The 18173-nt window shown below is 44.0% G+C and overlaps 1 long non-coding RNA gene across 1 annotated transcript; it reads left to right on the top strand.

The window, feature by feature from the left end:
- Window positions 1–845: 845 nt before the first annotated feature.
- On the top strand, window positions 846–17606 carry LOC116971756. Its single transcript, XR_004411614.1, has 4 exons — window positions 846–857; window positions 14421–14431; window positions 17200–17204; window positions 17500–17606. It is a non-coding gene; the product is annotated as an uncharacterized LOC116971756 (long non-coding RNA).
- The last annotated feature ends 567 nt before the right edge of the window (window positions 17607–18173 follow it).

Genomic DNA, 18173 nt, shown 5'->3' with positions numbered 1-18173 from the left:
ACCATCGAACCCCGCACACAAACACTATCCCACACACACTAAGGTCAATTTATAATTATACCAAATCCAATTAACTTACAAAACAGAATGTCTTTGGAGTGTGGGAGTAAACCGGAGATCCCGGAGAAAACCCACGCAGGTCACGGCGAAGACGTACAAACTCCATACAGACAGCACCCGTGGTCAGGATCGGACCCGGGTCTCTGGAGCTGCAAGGTAGCAACTATCCCACTACGCCACCATGCCGCCCGTACCTATAATATTTTCAACAGTAGTATTTTGTAATAATAAGAAACAAGTTTGAATTGCACAGGTTGATCTGCAAGAGAATTGTTGAGATTATTACCCGGTACGACTTAAAGGGCTAACTACATCTTCAGAACTGGAATACATAGGAGGAAAGAATATTTACATAGTTGGGTGAATATTAGAGAACTAGAGGACATAGGTTTAAAGTAAGGAAGGAAAAATTTAATAGGAATCTGAGTGGCAACTCTGCCCGATCTATTCAAGTCAAGTCACATTTATTTATATAGCACATTTAAAAAAACAACTCTCGTTGGCCAAAGTGCTTTACATTTGTTATAGGAATAGCACAACAAAACAGACTACATACATATATACATATAGCCCTCACTCAGAGGACGTTAGGAAAGGCTGGGGAGTATAGATAAGTCTTTAGTCGTGATTTAAAAGAGTCGATGGAGGGGGCAGTTCTGATGGGAAGGGGGATGCTGTTCCACAGTCTAGGGGCTGCAACTGCAAAGGCACGGTCACCCCTGAGCTTATGCCTAGACCGTGGGATATTCAGCAACCCCAAGTCGGCCGATCTGAGGGGCCTGGAGGTGGAGTGGTGGGTGAGAAGACTTTTTATGTAGATGGGGGCAAGCCCATTGAGGGCTTTGTAGACATGGAGGAGTATCTTGAAGTTTATACGGAACCGCACAGGGAGCCAGTGGAGAGAGGCCAGGATCGGGGTGATGTGCTCCCTTTTTCGGGTGCCCGTCAGGAGTCTCGCTGAGGCGTTTTGGACCAGTTGCAGGCGGGACAGGGAAGATTGGCTGATGCCAGTGGAAAGGGAGTTGCAGTAATCTAGGCGGGAGGAGATGAATGTGTGGATGATCTTTTCCAGGTCATCAAACTGGAGGAATTGTTTTATTTTAGCTATCATCCAAAGCTGAAAGAAGCTAGCTTTTACCACGGCATTGACTTGTTTGTCAAATTTCAGTGCTGAGTCAAATATCACGCAAGGTTTTTGACGTGAGGTTTGAGTAGTAGGGTAAGGCTTCCAAGGCTGCCTGCTATCATTTTGATTGAGTCCGAGGGGCCGAGAAGGATGACCTCAGACTTACTCTCGTTTAGTTGGAGGAAGTTCTGGGCCATCCAACACTTTATATCCTCTATTCCTCTCGTGATTTTATTCACCTCTATATGATCACCCGTCATCCTCCTGCGCTCCAATGGCCTGGAAGCATTGATGATGTTCTCCCACATGAAGTTGTTACTGTGTTTCTATAATATGATGTCTCTGGATCATTGTATTTCAGAACTATATTTCATATCCTTTGACAATTGATTTGTGCTCATACGCTGTACATACTACAATTATAAGACTGTTTTAAAAATACACTATACTACTTGCAATTGATCTGCCACAGTTTCACACAAATTGTGAAAGGCCTGGATCAAGTAACAATAGACAATAGGTGCAGGAGTAGGCCATTCGATCCTTCGAGCCAGCACCACCATTCAATATGATCAAGGCTGATCATCCACAATTAGTACCCCGTTCCTGCCTTCTCGCCATATCCCCTGATTCCGCTAAAAATTCAGAGCTAAATCTAACTCTCTCATGAAAGCATTAGAGAATTGGCCTCCACTGCCTTCTGAGGCAGAGAATTCCACAGATTCACAACTCTCTGGGTGAAAAGGTTTTTCCTCATCTCCATTCTAACTGGCCTATCCCTTATTCTTAAACTGTGGCTCCTGATTCTGGATACCCATAACATAGCTTAATAATCTTATATGTTTCTTTTTTTTTATTTTATTTTTTTTATATTTATTTTTATTTTTATTAGAAGTACGGTAAATTACAATAATACACAACACATATATCTTAATACATTTTTTGTACCGCTTCATTTTTTTGAGCTTTAAGAAAAAGATAGAAATAAGGAAAGTAAAGAAAGTGCGCAAGGGTCGTGAAGTGCAAGAGAGTGTTGGGAAAAGAAAGCCCCTTAGAAAAGAAGTTAGAGAAGGAAGTAAAGTTAGAAAGTAGACCCTAGAAAAGAAAGAAAAAGAAAGTAGGGACAATCGCTTTATTATAACATTAAACTCCGCAGAAAGGGGAAATAATCTTATATGTTTCAATAAGATCCTCTCTCATGTGGGGATGTGGAGAGTCTAGGACCAGAGAACACACTCAGAATAAAAGGACGCATCTTTAGAAAGGAAAGGAGGAGGAAGAATGTCTTTAGTGGTCTTTAGTGTCTTTAGGTGGTGAATCTGTGGAACCCATTGCCACAGAAGGCTGTAGAGGCTGTCAATGGATATTTTTAAGGCAGAGATAGATAGATTCTTGATTTTACTTCGGAGTCATGTGAATGACTACGTGAAGAAGATGCGTCATATCATCAAACGCATAGGGGTAGCGACCGGTTGTGAGGAGCAGTGCCCCTCCAAGCGGTGAGTAAAAACCTGAAGGTAAGTGCTTTCACTTTCGCTTTCAGGTCGCTTTCTGCCGGGAAACTTGTGCTGTGCTCCAGACAAGTTTAAACTATAGAGAAAGTGCGGAAAGGCAAGGGGAGGCGCACCACAGGTAAAACTCGAGAGGACCACGGGTCTGTGAGTAGCGGGCGCCCGATTAAAGAGTCGGTGGCAGCAAAGCCAGCGACTACAGAAGCGGTAACTCAAAGTGCCGTTACAGCACCTGTAGGGTGCAAGGCCAAGAAAAAATCTGTTCGGCCAGTAGACTCTGAGGAGTCAGACGCGGAGGTTACCCCGCTTCAGACAGACATGTCCACTCGGGTCGCAAATTTCGAATTCCTGATGGGGGAAAATGATATATCAAGACCCACTCCAGGAAGAGTATAGCCCGCATTGGCCTACGGGAGAGCCGGCACAGGGAATACCTGGAAAAAGTCCGGGTCAGCAATGCCTGAACAAGGGCAATTTATGCGTTGGCCTACGGGAGAGCCAGCTCCATCAATGCCTGAAGGAAGACAGTATAGACGTTTGCCTACAGGAGAGCCAGCACTAGCAGCACCTGAAAGAGGGCTGCCTATGCGTGGGCCTACGGGAGAGCCCGCTCGGGGTGCACCTGAAAAGGGTTTACTATGCGTGGGCCTACGGGAGAGCCAGGATAGAAACACCTGACACAGGCATGCCAGATCGCCCCCACCAAGAGGAGGAATATTTTCCAGGGCAACAAGATTCAGATGATGAATTATACGAGGACCAGAGCCCAATAACAGAGCCTAAAATACCAGGGCTGGCACAAACGTTTGCTGTTCCCAGACTAACAGGGGAACCATTGGGAGATGAAATAGCAATGACTATAAATTATTTGCTCTCCCACCAGCTCCAGGAACTGACCATGGATGAGTGTTAAAAAATATGAAACCCCGCAGAATTGCGCACTGCTAGCAGTCCCAGCAGTGAATAATGTAATATGGGGCTATTTGGGCATTGCAGTACGCGCACAAGAAATGAAATTGCAGCGGGTGTTGAAATTACTGGGGTCAGGCATTACGGCTTTTGCAAGAGGCTTGGATGAGGAACATGTGTCTGCATCACAACAGGATGCCTTAGCACTCGTGTGTAATGCGCACTTTGAAATAAACTGTATTCGTAAAAGTGCTATAAGACCTAACATACATCCTAAGTTTGCGGGGCTCTGTAAACCATCCAATATTCAATTGCCTAATCTGCTTTTTGGAGAGAATCTAGCAAAAAGGGTAATAGACCTGAATGAAGAAGCAAAAACCATGGGGATGATGAAACCACCGGTGCTTGGCAGATCAATGAGAAGGCAATTTCCCTACCGGCATGTGATGACTGGGGCCGATGAAGGAACAAGTTGGTCTTTCCCATATATGCGTTCTGGCGGCAGCGACCTGGGTCCGGGGTTGAGCCGCGGGCCAGCGGCTGCGTCCTTTGGACTGGAGGGCGGCAGCTGCGACCACCCTGGGCCGCGGTGTTTGAGCCGGCCCGTTACGGGGTTCAGTGAGCCGCGGGACTGTTTGTACCATCGCCCGGTGGGGAATCGCCTCAGCGCAGAGGGAGAAGAGGAAGGAAGAGACTGCAGCCCTATGATTTTTGCCTCCACCACAGTGAGGTGCTTGGAGGACTCACTGTGGTGGTGTTAATTTGTGTTTATTGTTGTTATTATTGTATGATGTATGTATGACTGCAGGCACGAAATTTTGTTCAGACCGTAAGGTCTGAATGACAATAAAGGCATTCAATTCAATTCAATTCAATGCTCCAGGGACATGTGGAGGTTACAGTATTCCCACTAAGAGCAGAGGACAACAATTGCCAGTGGCACACCCAGAGGTAGGTGGGTCGGGTCCTGTAAAAGACATAGTAAATGTCTCACAAGTGGGAGGAAGATTACAATTCTTCCTAAAAGAATGGCAAAAAATAACATCTGATGCATTTATACTGTGCAGTATTGTGAGGTTTAGAATTGAATTCTACCCATATCCTGATCCTCCTACTCAGCATATTTCGAGTAGGACACGTATTTTCTCAAAAGAAGAAGAAATGGAGATTCAAGCGGAACTTGAAATATTGTGTAAAAAAGGGGTAATTGAAAAGTCAGTCCACCAACACCATCAATTTGTGTCAAGTATTTTTCCAAGAGCAAAAAAGGATGGTGGATGTAGAATTATTCTAGATCTGACAAGTCTTGACCCTTATGTACAGTATAAACATTTTAAAATGGAGACATTTGCCAATGCCATACAGCTAATATCAAGAAAATACTATATGGTCAGCATAGATCTTCAAGATGCATATTATTATGTGGCTGTGCATGGTAATGATCATAGATACTTAAAGTTCAACTGGATGAGCCAACAATGGCAATTTAAAGCATTGCCTAATGGCTTAACCTCAGCTCCTAGACTGTTTACCAAATTGTTAAAACCAATCTTAGCATTACTAAGAGCTCAAGGTCATTTGGTAATGGCCTATTTGGATGATATTCTAATTGTGGGAGACACTTGGGCTACAACAGAAGCATCAGTGTCAAGAATCAAGCTCACTATTAACCATCCAGATAAATCCAAATTGTTACCAAGCACAGAAATTGATTATTTGGGTTTCACTATCAATTCAGAGCACATGGTAGTGACTCTGCCCAGGGAAAAAAGGCTGCAGTTAATTGAAGGTTGCATCAAGCTTATTGCACAGCACCAACACTCCAATAGGCAAGTGGCAAGCTTGCTTGGCAAACTAATTGCTTTGTTTCCAGCTGTACAGTTTGGACCACTGCATTATCAGCAATTACAGCGAGCAAAAGCACAGGCATTAAGAAAACATGCAGGGCATTTTGACAGGCCCATGCAATTACCAGTTGCAGCTATTACTGAAATACAATGGTGGATCACGAATGTGTCAAATGCCTCCAGAGAAATCCTGGTTGAAACACCTTCCATTATTCTACAGACTGATGTAAGTGCTCTAGGTTGGGGCGCTACTAATACTATTTCCAGGTGTGGAGGTAGATGGAATGTGAAGGAAGTACCTTTGCTCCAAGAACAAGGGATTAATTACCTGGAGCTGTTAGGAACATTATATGGGTTTAAAGCTTATTGCTCTAATATGCAAAATCTTCATGTTCAGGTACAGATTGACAACACTACGGCAGTAGCGAATGTTAATCATATGGGTGGTATCAAGTCAGAATCTTGTGATAGATTGGCAAACATGATCTGGACCTGGTGTATTACCAGAACATTTGGCTTTCAGCAACCTACCTACCAGGTAGATTCAACACAGTTGCAGGTACAAGGTCACGAAAATTCAATGATAACACAGAATGGATGCTGAATCATGACAAATTTAATAAAATTGTAGCACGGTTCGGAATGCCAGAAATTGACTTGTTTGTATCCAGACTTAACCACCAATTACCTAAATATGTGTCATGGGAACCAGATCCTGGGGCAGTAGCGGTGGATGCTTTCTCGCTGCATTGGGGAAGAATGTTTTTGTATGCATTTCCTCCATTTTGCCTCATTAGTCGGTGTATACAGAAGATTAAGCAGGACTCTGCTGCAGGAGTATTGGTGGTACAAGACTGGCCTACACAACCATGGTACCCTCAGATGTTAAAAATAATCACAAAGCCCCTTATGATGATTCCTAAACAGGAAAACCTGCTTGTGCACCCTGTAACTGGTGATTCGCATCCTTTACATGACCGTATTGATTTGTTGATTTGCAGATTCTAAGGAGGCCATATCTTGGAAGATGACTATCAGATCGTACTGTGGATGTTGAGGCAGCCTGGCGGGATAATACCCAGAAGCAGTACATTTCCTTCATAAGGAAATGGGAGGTGTTTTGCTTAAGGCAGAATATTACATATCACACTGCAGACAGCTCAGACGTGTTAGAGTTTCTTTCAACTCTTTATTTTGATTTGCAGTTAAGCTATAGTGTGATCAATACTGCAAGGAGTGCTCTATCTGCATATCTATGGAGAGAATCAGAACAAAATCCAGTAGGGTCACACCCTTTGGTCTGTAGGTTCATGAAGGGAATTTTTAATTCCAAACCTCCTAGACCAGATGAAATATGGGATGTAAGAGAGGTGGTAATGCTCCTTCGTCAATGGACTCCTATTTCAGCTCTGTCCTTGGCCAAAGTTACCATGAAGGTAGTCATGCTCATGGCACTGGTTTCAGCACAGAGAGTGAAAACATTGCAGAAACTACGAATAGACAGGATGAAAATAGCAGCAGATGCCATTACATTTTATGTCTATGATTTACTTAAACAAAGTAGACCTGGGGTTACAGGATGTAAGTTGGTTTTTTCGGCATATCCTATGGATCCATGTCTATGTAGAGTATCACACATAAGGTGTTACATTGAATCCACCAGAACTTGAAGAGGTGCAGAAACAGCATTCTTTATCAGCCATAAAAAGCCGCATAAGAAAGTGTCGGTGCAGACTATTTCAAGGTGGCTGAAGCAGGTGTTGGTTGATGCAGGTATTGATACTGACAAATTTAAATCTCATTCCACCAGGGCAGCATCAACATCGGCGGCCAAGGATTTGGACGTCCCAATAGACCATATCCTTGCGGCCGCAGGATGGGCAAGTGAACAGATGTTTCACAAGAATTACCATAAAGAGATTACAAAACCTGGGGTGTTTGGTGATGCCGTGTTGGATTCAGTATTAAGTTCCCCCTTAGGATAAAGGGGTTACTATTGTTGTGATAAATAAACCATTAACTGATTTCATCTATGTTATGGTTATGCATTGTTGATTGCTTTTACTCATTTAGAGTCAATCAATGCAGTGAGACGCCTGGATTTGAATCTACGGCATGAAATCACAGAGCTTTAAAATATTCACGTAGCCACTCACGTGACTCCGACGTAAAATAGTAAGATTAAACGAGAACTTACCAGTTTGAAGTTTGATCTTTATTTTATGAGGAGTTACAATGAGGGATTATGTGCCCTCCGCTCCCGACCCTCATCAAGGTCAACTGGTAGTTCTAGTCTTTACGTATCTTACTATCATACTTCAGTAATTATTATCTGTGATTTCACACCGCTGCTTTGAAGATTGACTCGTGTGCGGCTGTACGGGATCTTCCTCATGTAATCCCTCATCGTAACTCCTCATAAAATAAAGATCAAACTTCAAACTGTTAAGTTCTCGTTTAATCTTACTATTAGTACAGGTATCAGACGTGATGGGGAGAAGGCAGGAAAATGGGGTTAGGAGGGAGAGATAGATCAGCCATGATTGAATGGCAGTGTAGGTGTGATGGGCCGAATGGCCTAATTCTACTCCTATTCGTTATGACCTTATGATCTTACGACCTTATTAATGCAAATTTCTCCATGGTAATTGTGAAATTTAAACTTAAGTTGCTAAATAAACTAGGAATATTAAGAAAGGCAGTCCAAGTAATGAAGAAATTACTGAATAGTCATAAAAATCAATCATGTTCTGCAGAAAGCTTTTGGCACATTGGCCTTCATCAGTCAGACTGTGGTCAAGGAAAGACCGTTCACGTCGTGGCCCAGTTTCCATTCATCCTTTCACCACCACACACAAGAAGCACAAGAAGCGTAAGTCAGCCACCATTGTGTGCAGATGCCGAGAAGTGTGTTCAGCTCTTGCTGAACAACTTCTAATCTTGTGTGTGGACTCGACAAGAAGAAGATCAGTCAGAGTAATAATAATAATAATAAATTTTATTTAATGGGCGCCTTTCAGACATCTCAAGGACACCTTACATAGTAATCGGAATAACATATAATCGGAATATAACAAGTAATAAAGACATCACAGAGACACAAATTAAAAACAGAATTCAATCCAAAAACAGAAAATCAAAAACACAGTGTGAAGAGAGAGCAGCGGCAGCCAAAGCGCGCCAGCGTCCACTCTCTCTTCACGGCAGCCATCTTGGACACAGACCTACAGGACTACAATTAGACAAAAAGATCATCCCCCCACAGTGGATAGCACCGTGGAGGAAGGCACAATGTCCAGTCCCCACCCCATGTTCACCCCAAAGTCAGGCCTATTGAGGCCACCGCAATTGCCTCTACGGAGGCCTGATGTCCCGTATGTAATGAGTATAGAAGTTAGGAGGTCATGTTACAGTTGTATAAGACATTGGTGAAGCCGCTTTCAAGTATGGTGTTCCATTTTGTGCACCATATTATAGGAAAAATGTTGTCTAGCTGGAAAGGGTACAGAGAGGATTTCCGAGGATGTTGCCAGGACTCGAGGGCCTGAGGTTTAGTTGGAGATTTAACCGGCACGGAGAGCAGGTGTATGAGTGGTGATCTTATAGAGGTATACAAAAAGGAATAGATCAGGTACGGAGTCTCTTGCCCAAAGAAGGGAAATCGAGAACCAGAAAACATAGTTCTAAAGTGAGGAGGAAAAATTTAATAGGAACCTGTGGGGGAACTTTATCACACAAAAGGGTGGTAGTTGTATGGAACAAGCTGCCAGAGGAGGTAATTGAGGCAGGTAATATCTAAACATTTAAGAAACATTTGGGAGGTACATGGATAGGATAGGTTTAGTGGATTAAGGGCCAAACGCAGGCAGGTGGAACATGGTGACCAGTGTGGGCAAGTTGGGCCAAATGGTCTGTTTCCACGCTGAAAGACTCTATGACTCTAATAACCCTGTCCCACGGTACGAGTTCATTCCAAGAGCTCTCCCGAGTTTAATAAAAATGAAACTCGTGGTAAGCACAGAGAATGAACGTGGCGGGTACGTCGGAGCTCAGGGACGTCCCTTAGCGGCTCGTAACGCTAACTGCAGGTACTCGGGAAGACTCGCTAACGGCAGGTAAGCACGGGAAGACTCGTGATGATTTTTCAACATGCTGAAAAATGTCCATGAGAGCCCCGAGTACCGACGAGTGGCCATTACCGTAAATCTCCGAGTTTGAATCAGGGCAAACTCGGGAGGGCTCTTGGAATGAACTCGTACAGTGGGACAGGGCTGTAAAGGAAATCTGCCATCCTTTTACAGTAAATCCCATATATGTTGCTAAAAGCTTTAATGTATTATACCATAAATTGCAACATTATCAGTGACATCCATAATCCATGAATGAATGCATTGTTTAAAAAGTGACCAAATACCAAGTTTTGCACATCTATTTCAATTTGAATTGCCAAGGTATTTAAATTTATAGGAGGTAGACACGAAATGCTGGAGTAACTCAGCGGGCCTGGCAGCATAGAGAGAAGGCATGGGTGACATTTTGGGTCATGAACACATGTCGGGGCAGATGAGACAGTGTGATGCTTGCAGAATGTGGGAGCCCAGGGACACAGATGGAGCCTCTGGCTGCTACAACTGTGGCAAGTGTGTCCAGCTTCAGCTCCTAAAGGACTGTGTTGGGGCACTGGAGAAGCAGCTGGATGACCTCAGGGCCATCCGGGAAAATGAGAGTTTCCTGGACAGGACCTACAGTGAGGTAGTCACGCCGAGGATACGGGAAGAACCAAGGTGTGTGACGGAGAGAAAGGGTGGAAATCGTGGAGTGCAGAAGACCCAGGTGGCTGTGCCTAATGAAAACAGGTACGCCCTCTTGGGAACTGTCGGGGGGAGGCGATGTTTCCAGTCCCAGTGGCGGACACGTCGGTGGCTCCAATCCTAGAGATGGGACTCGACCGGCGAGACCGACATCGGGCAGAGCCCTAGTGGTGGGTGACTCCATTGTCCGAGGGGCGGACAGGAGATTCTGTGGCGGCAGATGAGATGCGAGGATGGTCTGTTGCCTCCCTGGTGCCAGGGTTCAGGATGTCACGAGCTGAATTCAGAACATCCTCTCGAGAGAAGGTGAACAGCTGGCAGTAGTTGTGCACGTGGGCAAAAACGAAATCGGGAAGAAGAGGAAGGAGATTCTCCAACATGAGTTCAGAGAATTGGGAAGTAGATGCCGAACTTCTAGGGTGGTTATCTCTAGATTGCTTCCAGTACCTCGTGCTAGTGAGGACAGTAACAGGGAGATAGGGGATCTGAATGTGTGGCTGAGATGCTGGAGCAGGGAGCAAGGATTTAGATTTATAGACCACTGGGATCTCTTCTGGGATAGGGGTGATATGTACAAAAGGGACAGGTTACACCTTAACTGGAGGGGGACTGACGTTCTGGCAGGCAGGTTTGCTAGGGCCACACGTGTGGGTTTAAACTAAATAGCGGGGGGGAGGGATTGACAAATTGGGAGTATAAAGATGGAGTTGAAGGGGAAGTGGCTACAGGAAAAATTACAAAAGATTCTCTAATTAATGGGAATGAAAGCTCGAGAAGGAACAACAGAGTAAGGTCAGGGCCAATTGCGAGAGGTGCGAGGGGGGAAGTGAATACGGAGGTCAAAGTGCTGTATATGAATGAGCGAAGTATAAGGAATAAAGTGGACGAGCTTGAGGCTCAGTTAGAAACTGGCAAGTATAATGTTGTGGGAATTACAGAGACATGGCTGCAAGAGGGCCAGGGCTGGGAACTGAATATTTAAGGGTATACCTCCCATCGAAAAGACAGACAGGTGGGCAGAGGGGGTGGGGGTGCCCTGTTGGTGACAAATGAAATTCAGTCCCTTGCAAGGGGTGACATCGAAACAGGAGATGTGGAGTCAATATGGATAGAACTAAGGAATTGTAAGGGTAAAAATACCCTAATGGGACTTATCTACAGGCCCCCAAACAGTAGCCTGGACATAGGGCACGTTGAATCAGGAGTTTAAATTGGCATGTAGTAAAAGTAATGCTGTGGTTGTTATGGGAGATTTCAACATGCAGGTAGACTGGGAAAATCAGGTTGGTACTGGACCCCAAGAAAGGGACTTTGTAGAGCGCCTTTGTGATGGATTCTTAGAACAACTTGTATTGGAGCCTACCAGGGAAAAGGCAATTCTGGATTTAGTGTTATGTAATGAACCGGATTTGATAAAGGACCTCGAGGTTAAAGAGCCATTAGGAGGCAGTGACCATAACATGGTCAGGTTTAATCTACAATTGGAGAGGGAGAAGGGTAGATCGGAGGTGTCAGTGTTGCAGTTGAATAAAGGGGACTATGGGGCCATGAGGGAGGAGCTGCCCAATGTTGACTGGAAAGATACACTAGCAGGGATGACAGTGGAACAAAAATGGCAGGTGGTTCTAGGATTAATACAGAAGGTGCAGGATCAGTTCATTCCTAGGAGGAAGAAAGATTCCAAGGGGAGAAAGGGACGACCATGGCTGACAAGGGGCGTCAGGGACAGTATAAAAATTAAAGCAAAGAAGTACAACGTAGCAAAGATGAGTGGGAAGCAAGAGGATTGGGTAATGTTTAAAGGACAACAGAAGATAACCAAAAAGACAATACGGGGAGAAAAGATGAGGTACGAAGGTAAGCTCGCCAAGAATATAAAGCAGGATAGTAAAAGCTTCTTTAGGTATGTGAAGAGGAAACATTTAGTTAAGACCAAAGTTGGACCCTTGAAGACCGAAAAAGGTGAATTTATTATGGGGAACAAGGAAATGGCAGATGTGTTGAACAGGTACAATTTTCCAATGTTCTATAGATTCAGGATCAGTTCCTGTGGATTGGAGGGTAGCTAATGTTATCCCACTTTTTAAGAAACGCGGGAGAGAGAAAACAGGGAATTATAGACCAGTTAGCCTGACATCAGTGGTGGGGAAGATGCTGGAGTCAATTATAAAAGATGAGATAGCCGAACATTTGGATAGCAGTAACAGGATCGGTCCGAGTCAGCATGGCTTTACGAAGCGGAAATCATGCTTGACTAATCTTATGGAATTTTTTGAAGATGTAACTAGGAAAATGTACAAGGGAGAGCCAGTGGATGTAGTGTACCTGGACTTTCAGAAAGCATTTGATAAGGTCCCACATAGGAGATTAGTGGGCAAAATTAGGGCACATGTTATTGGGGGTAGAGTGCTGACATGGATAGAGAAGTGGTTGGCAGACAGGAAACAAAGAGTAGGGATTAACGGGTCCCTTTCAGAATGGTAGACAGTGACTAGTGGGGTACCGCAAGGCTTGGTGCTGGGACCGCAACTATTTACAATATACATCAATGATTTGGATGAAGGGATTCAAAGTAACATTAGCAAATTTGCAGATGACACAAGGCTGGGTGGCAGTGTGAACTGTGAGGAGGATGCTATGAGAATGCAGGGTGACTTGGACAGGTTGGGGGAGTGGTCAGATGCATGGCAGATGAATGCAGATAAATGTGAGGTTATCCACTTTGGTAGCAAAAACAGGAAGGCAGATTACTATCTAAATAGCGTCAAGATGGGAAAAGAAGAAGTACAACGGGATCTGGGGGTCCTTGTACATCAGTCTATGAAACTAAGCAAGCGGGTACAGCAGGCAGTGAAGAAAGTAAATGGCATGTTGGCCTTTATAACAAGAGGATTTGAATATAGGAGCAAAGAGGTCCTTCTGCAGTTGTACAGTGCCCTAGTGAGACCTGGAGTATTGTGCACAGTTTTGGTCCCCTAATTTGAGGAAGGACATTCTTGGTATTGAGGGAGTGCAGCGTAGGTTTACAAGGTTAATTCCCAGGATGGCGGGACTGTCATATGCTGAGAGAATGGAGCAGCTGGGCTTGTACACTCTGGAATTTAGGATGAGAGGGAATCTCATTGAAACATATAAGATTGTTAAGGGTTTGGACACGCAAGTGGCAGGAAACATGTTCCCGATGTTGGGGGAGTCCAGAACCAGGGGCCACAGTTTAAGAATAAGGAGTAAACCATTTAGAACGGAGTCTAGGAGACACTTTTTCTCACAGAGAGTGGTGAGTCTGTGGAATTCTCTGCCTCAGAGGGCGGTGGAGGTGGGTTCTCTGGATGCTTTCAAGAGAGAGTTAGATAGGGCTCTTAAAAATAGCGGAATCAGGGGATATGGGGAGAAGGCAGGAACAGGGTACTGATTGTGGATGATCAGCCATGATCACATTGAATGGCGGTGCTGGCTCGAAGGGCCGAATGGCCTTCTCCTGCACCTATTGTCTATTGTCTATTGTCTATTGTCTATTGCCCCTTCTTCTGACTTTGAACTAATAGCCTGACTATCTGTTTTAACAAATTAACTTACAAATTTTGTGATAATCACTCTGATATCAGAGTTCAAGTGAGAGACCCAGCGCTGGAGGCTGAGGGGTGATCTTACAGAGGTGTATAAAATCATGAGCGGAAGAGATCGGATAGATGCTCAGTCTCTTGCCCAGATTAGGGGAATCGAGAACGCCGAGGACATAGGTTTAAGGTGAGGGGCGAAATATTTAATAGGAAACTGAGGGAGGTGGGGGTGTGGGGGAAGGGGGGAGGGGGTTGTGGGGAGGGGTGTGTGGGGGAGGGTGGGGCGTGGGGGGGAGGGATGTGGGGGAGGAGGATGTAGGGGAGAGGGGGTGTGGGGAGAAGTGTGGGGGAGAGGGGAGGGGGGGGGGAGGTGGGGGGGTGGGGAGGAGGGGGGTGGGGAGGAGGGGGGGGTGGGGGAGTCTATAGAGATTTGATGTACGGTATGTGTTTATTAGTCTTTCCTTAGATAGACACAAAATACTGGAGTAACTCCGCTGGTCAGGTAGCATCTCTGGAGAAAAGGAATAGGTGATGTTTCAGGTCGACACTACTTTGAAGGGTCTTGACCAGAAACATCACCAATTCCTTTTCTCCAGAGATGCTGCCTGTCCCGCTGAGTTACTCCAGCATTTGGTGTCTATCTTCGGTGTAAACCAGCATCTGCACTTCCTTCTTACACATTTTGTCTTTCCTTGTATACCAGGCATGTTGTTGGACTATTCTGTCAGGTAGATGTTTCAGCTGTACCCTTTTTTTTTACATTAAACATCTGGTAGCTTTAGGTTTATTATTGTCTTGTGTGCTGTGGTACAGTTAGTTTTGCATGCTATCCAAAGCAGATTATATTCACCATACATGAATGCATTCAAGTCGAACTCAAGTACAATAGATGGAGCAAAGGGGAAGATAGAGTGCAGAAGATAGTTCTCAGCATTGTAGCCCATCAGTTGCATAGACAGATGTATTTCCTTGTAGGGTGACCTTGAGTTGATTCTCTGACTGTGCTCAATGCCCTCATCTAGTAATCCATGACATCTTCTCGAATGCTATCTCACTATTGAACATTATTTGATTCCAGTTTTGGAATCAAAGTTCTGTGAGTTCTGAGATGGCTGATCAGATCAATGTAGGAACCACATACTCTTCTGCAGATGGGGTAGGAGGTTCATATCTTCATAAATCAAAGGAGCAGAATCAGGCCTATGGGCCCATCAAGCCCACTCCGACATTCAACCATGGCTGATCTATCCTTCCCTCTCAACCCCAGGAGGCTGACAGGGTGGATGAGGGTCTGATTTATGAGATGGAAAACTATTTCTGTTGCTTACAAAGGGCTTCCTGGTTGTCCTGATGCACGTACTCAATCTTGATCCTCCTTCATCGCCTTGAACATTCTCGGGCGAGAGGTTCCTTGGAGGCAGTAGGGATGTTGCACTTTTTCGAGCAAGGGTTGAGTCCATAACCTTAAATGTGTGGAACCCTACCACTGCCCCTGCCAAGGTCAACAAGCAAATGCTACAGGTTGGGAATTACATTGAAGACTCTGCTTGATTCTTTAACTCCATCTCCTCAATGAACAATTGATTCATTCATTTCTAAGCTGGTCTGGGTCAGACCTGCTAAATAGTTCAGGGTGTTGTTGTGTATATATATATATATATATATATATATATATATATATATATATATATATGTGTGAGCAGTGAGGTAACTTTATTTATCTAGAGTACAGAATCATTTCATAAGTTCATACATCATAGGAGCAGAATTAGGCCATTTGGCCCATCGAGTCTACTCTGCCATTCATTCATGTCTGATCTCTCTTTCTCTCTCAATCCCATTCTCCTACTTTCTCCCCACAAGTTTCGACACCCTTACTAATCAAGAACCTGTCAATCTCCACTTCTAAAGTACCCATTGACTTGACCTCCGCAGCCATCTGTGGCAATGAATCCCTCAGATTAACCACCCATTGGCTAAAGAAATTCCTCCTCATCTCATTTCTAAAGGTACATCCTTTGGAAGGTACGATTGACTTCCCTTGTCAATTGTTTAATTTTCTTTGTCTGAATTGGCTTCTAAATGAATTTCTGTCAGTATGAGAATAGCATAGTCAAGGCTACAGGTTTAAGAAAGAACTGCAGATGCTGGAAAAATCGAAGGTAGACAAAATGCTGGAGAAACTCAGCGGGTGAGGCAGCATCTGTGGAGCGAAAGAATAGGCGACGTTTTGGGTCGAGACCCTTCTTCAGACTGATGTGGGGTGGTGGGGGGGGGCGGGATAAAGAAAGGAAGAGGTGGAGACAGTAGGTTATTTTACAGCTCCATTGTATGCTTAGTTGTTAGTTTAGTTTAGTTTAGAGATACAACATGGAAACAGGCCCTTTGGGGTCTGTTTCCGCAGTCAGCACCCGTCGTCAGGATCGAACCCGGGTCTCTGGCGCTGCCAGGCAGCAATTCTACCCCTTCGCCACCGTGTAGCTCTAATGCTGTATTATGTGAAAGTATTAAAAAAAACTCCTATCTGCGACTTGCCTTCCCGTGAAATACAGTTTCCCTTGTTCCCGTCCTGCATCAGGTGCACAAATTGGCTAAAGCACTCAACCAAAACAAATTGTTTACATATCAAACCAAAAACTGAGATTTAAAATTATAATCACATTGAAAAAAAAGTTTAATCCATATTTATGACAAATGCTAAATACCATTGATGCGGAAACCTCTGAAATCTTCTTGAGGCATTGATGACATTTTTTGAAGAATATTTATTGCGTTTGTTCTCGGGATTGTAGTTCTATCTTGAAAACTGTCTCCAGGTTATCATAACTTATCTATGGGCGGTGCTGTAAACTTCCTTTATGCAGACTTTAGTTCACAGACTGAAATATGATCCAGCAGTAATTAGTAAATGCATTTGGTGTGACACTTACCAATATCTTTACTTGTACAACAATATAGTTAGAGTGACTAAGTATCGAACTTCTTGGAAAGTGATTAATCTCTGTTAGTCCTGATATGAAAGTTAATCGATATTTTAATCAGTCCATTTAAAATAAATAAATCAATTGCCTGTCTCATAACAGTTCAACACTTCATGGTTTAACCCACTGATCAAGCTTTGGATAGAACCAAAGAAGACTGTAATCAAATATATTCACAAATGATTGGATCGGTAACACAATATTCAGTTTGTGGAATCTTAAATTCTGGAATTATATTTTTAGACTTTAGCGAAACAATGCAGAAACAAGCCCTTCAGCCCACTGAGTCCGCTCCGACCAGCGATTACATCGTACACTAACATTATTCTACACGTTAGGGACATGTTATAAATTTACGGAAGACAATTAACCTACAAACCTGTAGTCTTTGGAGTGTGGGTGGAAACCAAAGCACCCAGTCACATGGAGAACATACAAACGCCGTACAAACAGCAACCCTAGTCAGGATGGAACCTAGGTCTCGGGCGTTGTAAGGCAGCAGCTCCACCATTACACCACTTGTTTTTATTATTAAAGAATCATAATCAAAATCATACTTTATCAGCCAGGAGTATTTTGCAACATTCGAGGAATTTGATTTTCCTTACAGTCATACCAATAAAAAGCAACAGAACAAACAAAATACATTTTAACATAAACATCCACCACAGTGACTCCTCCACATTCCTCATAGCCCTGTCTCACTGTGCGAGCTGACCAACGAGGTACCCCGAGTGAAAGGCTTGTGGTTGTGCACGAGATTCCAAGTGTATGATCAAGAAGAGTTTAACCGAGTTCCCACGGGATTGACTAAGTTTGCTGTTTACTTGTCATTTCTGCGATGTTCCAAGTTCGTCTCCCGAGTTACTAAGTTCCTCTCCCAAGTAACTCTTGAGCCAACCGCTCATGAAGGTTGAATGAAGGTCTGTTTAAATAAGCAACAATGTCAAAGGAGTGTCAAAAAGTCTCCATCCTGCGGCTTTGAGTTGGGGAAAGGAAAACAAGAGATGTAGAATGAAAGGTACGCTTCGGGTCGAGACCCTTCTTCAGACCCTTGTTTAATGCCTGATGATTAAATGTTCTGAAATGGAAAAGCGGTGACTTTGGATATTCCAAAGACGCAATAAATACAGATTGCACGTCATTTGGAAAACAACAAGTGATCCTTTGCAGTCTAAAATCAAAATTAACCCAGCAGCCAAATGCAGGGTGGCGATCCGAAACATGTTCTCCACAGATGTTAGTTCAGCACTTTTGTGTTTCAGGACAACACCAGGGTAGTGGGAGATGGTGGTGGAAATATTGAATGGAACACAAACCTTGCTGTACTGTAGACTCTCCAGAACCTGGTGGGTATGAGAGGGATAG

Source organism: Amblyraja radiata, chromosome 4, assembly GCF_010909765.2.
Source record: "Amblyraja radiata isolate CabotCenter1 chromosome 4, sAmbRad1.1.pri, whole genome shotgun sequence".
NCBI classification, from domain to species: domain Eukaryota; kingdom Metazoa; phylum Chordata; class Chondrichthyes; order Rajiformes; family Rajidae; genus Amblyraja; species Amblyraja radiata.
The sequence above is the reverse complement of the archived record's forward strand: the minus strand, read 5'-3'. Positions and strand labels throughout refer to the sequence as shown.